Below are 7,252 nucleotides of genomic sequence, written 5' to 3'. Positions count from 1 at the left end.
ATCTTTTCCATTTCTATAGATTTAATATTTCCTCTTTGATGTGTAGCACATCTTTTAGATTTTCCTCAAGGTCGCTTTGCAAATCTAAAAGCCATACACATGCAAAGTGTTATTATGACATTATAGTTATGTGATGTAAACTAATAAGTTTTTCTTGTTTGCTGTGGAGATACAATTGAAATGACAAAGTGATGGATAGACAGCTACATTCCACTGGGCCCTGATCATAGAACCATCAGCTTTTCCCCTTCTTGTTAGCTCTGCCAAGTATTTATTAAAATTATCAGAGTTCTTTCTGTTTGCTTCATTTACCGCTTTTTCCATAACTAGACAAATTTTAAAAACGCATCTTAGTATTTTCATAAAATAATAAAATACGATGCTCTAAACAGATTAGAAGCTACATAAGTGAGAGAAAAAAAATCTAGGTCACTAGTTTCAGTTCATATGAAATTAACATTGCTTTGAGGTATTATAATGTTTTTTAATACCCTCTGTCTTTAGCAAACCAAAAAGCTTTACAATTTTTAGGTGATTCTTACACAAGACTTTGTGGCAGACAGATGGCTAATTTAACTTATGAGGAAAGGAAAACATAGTGAAGTTAGAAGTTCAACTTAAACCATGGAAAAATAATAACAAGTAATTCTATCATCTTTGTATTTCTTTCTTTTTAAAAAATTTCCATAAAGTTATGTTTATAGCACATCTAAACATTGCTTCCTGACTGCTCTGTCCTTAGATGCTTTCATTTACTCAACCATGGAGGAGGAACTGTATGTGTAGAATGATGCCGTGATCATGTTTCACTGAGTTTCTAATGTTATAGTAAAGTTTCAAATTTTGGAACTGCTATCGAAATGTGCTTCACACTAACGTGTAGATAGTATAACAGTCCTTATATGACAAAATAAATTAATACAACTTTACCATGATATGCTTTTTTGGAGAGCAAATAAAAATACAGAAACTACAATATGTGCATATAGTAGCAATATGTATGGTTTTTCTCTTCTATTTAAAACTCTTCCATAGTTTCCAAATTTTCCATCATGAAATTGTGTTGTTTTAAAATAATAAAAATCACTTAACCATATTATCTTTTCTCTTTTTAGAATTCTCACTAGAGGTGATTTACTATAATCATCATAACTAGGAATGAATGCACACAAATATACACACACACACACATCATAATGAAATTTAAAAGCATTTTATATCTATTTCTAAATTTTTAGTATAAGCTTTTTCTACCTTGAATCTCTCTATATTATTCCTTAGGATGTTACTTTTTAAATCTAACAAATCACATAGCAAAAGTTTAAAGCACATTCTACAGGGCAGCTCAGGCAGGGGTAAAAGATTAAGAGTTCAGTCACTACATCTAAGTAGAGAAAGCTAGACAGGCATTTGTCACTCAAAGCATTTAATTTCCTGACTTCTGAAAGTATTGCTGAGAAGCAGAAAGGAACAAAATCCCGTTGCCAGACATTCTGACAAGTTGCCATCCAAACAGCCTTCAGATGTGCAATCTCAATTGCTTTTTAAAGGAACATCCTGTTTAAATAATGATTATGTAGTTCACCTTCATCCTCACACAGGAAAAAGTTTATCATGACTCATTTATTTTCTTGGAAAAACCTATCGATATCTCAAGTTCTGTTAAGCTGAGATGAATAAAGAATCATATTTGTAATACAAAGGAGCCTCAGCAGTGCAGACTGGCAATCAAACAGGTTAACTAATTTTTCCTCTAGGAAATATTAACAGCTTTTCAGACAGATTCTGCTCCCACATCTGTAGCATGAATCCTTATGTTCTCTATTGGTTAAAAGTGCATTTAGGTACTTGCAAGCTAGTTGTGGCCATTGAAAATCATGGGCAACATTCAAGTCTTCGTTTTCTCATTAATCTTAAGGTTTACCACATCTCACTCACCAAAGCAAAGAGGAAGTTCCGGAATCTACTTTCCTAGACTTCTCCTCTCCTTAATCCTACGTGTTATTCACACAGTAACTAAAATGATTTTTCAGAATTACCACTTAAATTCTCCTTCTATTTCCATTCCTGCTGAGCTAAGTTCAGCCCATACCTCTGCCAAGATGTACTGATCAATCATCTAGCAAACCTGGCTCTTCGTATGCATAAAAACCCAAAACAGTACTATTTTCCCACTTCTGCAACTTCGCAACTCAGTTTTCTCCCATGTGTCAGGTTAATTAACTAGCTTACGACAGTCTCTAGGAGTCTACGTATTCCTCATCTCCCTCTTCTCTCTCATTGGAATCCAGAGAGTAGTCTTCTTCCCCTGCCTTATACAGATATCAGGGAAAATGACTCTGAAACACTGTGCATCTAAGGAAGTTTTCAATATGTAAGTGTGCAGAGCTGTTTTGTCCTTTCCAAAGGACAATCTTACCCTGCATAAGGTTGAGCCTGGGGAAAGAGAAGGAGCATGCTGAATGTAATTAGGAAGTTGGTACCGATTTCTTTAATTTTCTATTCCACAAGAGGCCTAGATTGAAAGAGTAAGTGTATATAGACACCCTGATGAGAAAGAAAGGGACAATATGCTTTCTTTAGTTTCTCCTTTACTTTTCCAAAAGCTTGTGGACAGAGCCACAAACGGTGAGACGTTACCATCTAAAAGGGCTGATACTTGAGGATATCCTTGAGATAGATAATATCTGTTTTCAAAATCTTCATTATTCTTGTCAAGTTGCTGAGAGCTGGAAAGAGGGAGGGAAACAGAGAGGGACAGAGATATGGAAGAAGGAAAGCTCTCTCACTAGCAGAAAACTGGCTGACCAACTTTGCTTCTTGAGCTGGAGGCTCTGCTTCCTTTGGCTAGTGAAGGAGGATAGGATGACGAGCCAAGTATCCTTCTGGGCTTTTGGAAGAGGATGACAAAGTCCTGAAGGATCTGGGTCTTTATTATTGCATTGTGCTTCTTTTGTGATTCTTCTCTGATTTCTCGAATGGGCCAAATTTTATTGAGGTCACCTCATTTGCATGGGAAGAGCACCCTGGACTGTCGACCTCATTAGGAAGGCCTTGGGGGATTTACTCAGCTCCTATAGGAGGCCAGGACTGGTTCTTAGGAATTGAGGGCTCACTGAAGTGGAAACTGAGTGCTGCATTTTTAGGAACTAATCAAACGACTCACCAAGGAAGACCAAGGAGAGAATTGCACATGTGTGTATAAACACAGCTGCACAGTTCTGACAGCATTAGAGTACAAAGAATAAGAGTCCTCTGGAAGAAAAGAAATGAAAAGGAGAAAAATTCAACTACTAACAGGTCATTCTTGTGGGACTCCTGAACCACGACATGAAGGGAATGAATGTCTCCCACTATACTCACGACTTATGGCAATTTATTGCTTTCAGCAGATTAGGTCTTTTTTATTGAGTCAGTGGGCAAGGACACAATCAGTGGCTTGTTAGAGGACAGAGTGCTAAGTCAGGAGGAGATGGAAAAAGAGGGAGATGAAAATGATACTGCAATGGACCTGGCTTGACCTCTGATTGACACCATCATTTGGAAAAAGGACCAGGCCAGCCAAATTTTTATCAACTACAGTGTGCCAGACTCATGTCTTGCCAGAAATCTAGAATTCTCTCCAAGTAAGTTTCAATATATTCTTCTAAAGGTGGGATGAAGTAGCCACGGTATCATGGAGCCCAATATCTGATTTCTGAATTCTATTTGTCAACTCACAGACCATTCAGTAGCCCACTTTGACCCAGGATCCCTACCCTCAGAACCTAGTTCCTGCATCTAACACCCTGGGGTAAGCTGTCCCATGTCCTCATTGCTCCAGTCCCTTTCTCCTGTTTACAGCTCAACATCTATTTTCTGTCTGGTTTATCGCCCTTTTTCAAATCTTGGAAATATCTTATAGGCCTCATCTTGGGGTCCTCAATTGCTCCAGGGGAAAAAAAAAAACATGACAACTTTTTCATTGGCCACTTTATAGATAGAGCTGAGAGAGGAGGAAGACTGGCCAGACTTTTCCTTTCAATTCTCCAGTTATATACCTTGCTTTTTTTTTCCAGTGTTGACTCTCAACATTGTATGAGAAAAGCCTTTCAATGATGATGAAATTAACAGATTGCCATTGGTGGTACCTCAGTAACAGCAAGATTATACTGAAACAAATAAACTACCAATGGTAAATGGTATTTAGAATCTTTTGGTTCAGGTATAATTGAAAGAATATCACATCAAATGGGTAAAAATTCACAGATTTAACACTGAGTATCAATGCCAGAAAGAAATAAACCACACTAGCTATATGACTTGAAAGAATAGACACAATCAACAATTTAATTTAAGACTTACCTTCTTAAAATTTGCCAATTTTTATAGCTTGAGGAAAAATTAATGATCTGGTCTTATGATGCCTATCACTGTGTGCAGGGACTTCTGCTAATTTCTGCCCCTGTAAAGGGAGTTTCCTATTGGAAGAAGGTCATGCTGTTCTGGTAGGACTAGGAATTGTGCCACAAGTTTACTTCTTATAGATGGCTAGGATGTGATGTCTTCCTTCACAGCTTGGGAACTGGGGTGGGAGGGTAGGAATGTAGGGCAGGGTGTTGTATGAAGGCCACAGATAAGGTGACCATATCATTTGTGTGCCAAATTGGTTTACTTTTGAGAATGAAAATGCATGCTAACCCAGGAGGACACAGGACAAGAGGTAAATCAGGATATGGTTATCAATTCATACAAAAAACAGGAATGAGATCAGAACTGACATCATGAGAATAAATAGGAAAATTTCTCTGGGTGACAAGGCTACCTAACAGCCTACTATCACTTCACATTGCCAGGGATAAATCTGTCAGACACTTTCAGAGTCTGTGAAAGAGACTGATGATCACCCCAATACCCATCTCTCATTCTTATACAGTAAGGGAAATTGCAATTGGACACATGTGAGTCCAGCTAAAGTTTGTATTTTTTGTTTGTTTGTTTTTCCTACCAGCTCTCTTGCAGTTAGTTTTGGCCAAATGACTAGGTTTTGCCCAAAGGGAAGTTAGTTAAATTTATCTGGTCTGGTTGATGTACTGAAAAGGAATGAAATATACTCTCCCTTTTCCCTTGCTCCGTTCCTTCAGAATGGAATAAAGGCAAGTTGACATAAGCTGAAGTAGTCATCTTAAACCACAACAAGATGGAGTAAGCCTAGATCCCCAAAACCCAATGTATCAGCCCTGGAACATTTATGCTCAGACTGTTGATTGAAAAGTAAATAAAAGCCTCTCTTGTTCAAGCCACTGATGTGAGGTCTTTATCCAGCAGCTCAATGTGTATCCTGACTGATACAGGGTGTCTTCACATTAGTCCACTCACCAGAGAGAGGCAGAACTCCAACCTAGCTCCTTCCCTTCCAAACTTATTGGGCTAAGTGAGAGGTCTCAGCCAATTCCAGCTCATTAGCCAACACAAAGCATGCTTCATTAGAGACTGCAACACTCTGATCATTTTCTGAATTGTACTATAGGTTAAAACTTAGAGAACCTAAAAAAAATAATAATAATAAACAGTCATTTGTAGCCATTCATAATTCAAGTCCAAATAATTTAAGAACTATTTCTTCAATGGCTTTGAGGTTTAAATTATATCTCAGAGTGGAGTTTGAAGTGGGAAAACCACATAACTGTCACAACGTGAATACTGTCACCAAGAGCTGAGGTTCCACCACAGCAAGGAACAGCTCCTCCAGCACTTTTCTTGTTCTCAGAGTCCCAAGCAGGGAAGGGGTCTTAATGAACTAGTCTCCGCTGTGACTTTTCCTTGACATATAATGGTGGCTCTAACAAGAGAATCCTCTTAAACCTGGTCCTCTTTACTATACTGAAAAATGACTGAGGTAAAAAGAGGCAGGATGTTGGGAGTTCTTTCGTAGAAGCCATGGGACATGAAAAGAGCACTGGGCTAGGAGTCAGATGACCACTGTTTCTCCCTTCATCTCCACATCTTACTCACCATGAGACCTTGCACATGTGGGGTTGCTTAATCCAGAGGATCCTTAAGGAGAAGCTAGTTACCTGCAATATTTGAAGTGCTCCTGTAGCTAACACATACATACTATTTGGGAATTAGGATGTCAGAAAAAGTTAAAAAACATGGAAATTACTGGAAGGCAGTTTTGGCTATATGTATGGTAAAGCATCTTTCTCACAACTAGACTTGTTTAGTAATAGCTTGTTGTACTTCTGAAGTTTTAAGGATCCTGACATAGGAAGTGTCCAAAACAGGCCTACATCAGGATCACCCTGCTATTCCTCTCAGAGTGCACTTATCTGAAAAGAAGATTAATAATAAAAATGCTTAGCTAATTTGTTTAAATGCGCTTATTGTGAATTCCTAGCTCTCAGTACGTATTGTAATGCCCCTTGCAATTTTCAGACAATAATACTAATAAACAAGAAACAAGAATGCCTGGATGCAGCCAAAGACGCTGGCACGCCTCCTTCCTGTGAGATTGTCAGAGGAGATATACACGGAGGAAACAATGCAAAGGCAAGAAAAGCAGTTGCTGGTTCTCCATCAAACTTGCATCTGGAGGAGAAAGCAGAGCCAAGGCCAGGTGGCCCTGAACAATAGCTCTGCCTCTAGCTCTCTGGTAAAGCCTGTCTCCCTACGCAGGCTTACATTATTCCCTCAACAAAAGTGTCTAGTTTATCAGTTTAAGGTCTTCCCACATGGTGACGTAAACTTGAGGAGAAAAAGGCAGTGGTGTAACAAGAATTCAATTTCCCTCTCATCTCTTGACAGGACACCTGGAGGATACTGTCATGAGGTACTCCACAAACAAAAGGGGACAGGATAAAGCTTCACACAGCTATTCTGCATCAGACCTGCTCTGTGTAGCCCCCTTACTTCCAACAAGTTCTGACCCAATTCATGGGCCTCATATCCAGTGCCTGTGTTTGGTCTCTCTCCATTAATCTGTTTTCTGGGTCTACAATGCTGCAGATTGCCTCAGCAGTGGAACAAGAAGGAAGACACTCCCATCAGTATGGCTTCATTTTAGAAGGGGTGTTGGAAGTCTGTGAAAGGAAGACTGAGCTGTTCAGAGGAAAACCTGAGAGCCTGAGGGCTGTTTCTGAAGTAATTGTGTTAGCCTATCAGCAGAATTTGACCACTGCTCACCTATATTCCCCAGTTGATCCCACTTGATAAAGGAAGAGGGCTGAGCCAAGACAAGGGGGCCCAAGCACAATTCCTTGGCTTTTAATTT

The sequence above is a fragment of the Ceratotherium simum genome, chromosome 7 (assembly GCF_057802395.1).
Source record: "Ceratotherium simum simum isolate JZ-2026a chromosome 7, ASM5780239v1, whole genome shotgun sequence".
Lineage (NCBI taxonomy): Eukaryota > Metazoa > Chordata > Mammalia > Perissodactyla > Rhinocerotidae > Ceratotherium > Ceratotherium simum.
This window is presented reverse-complemented; position numbering follows the sequence as displayed.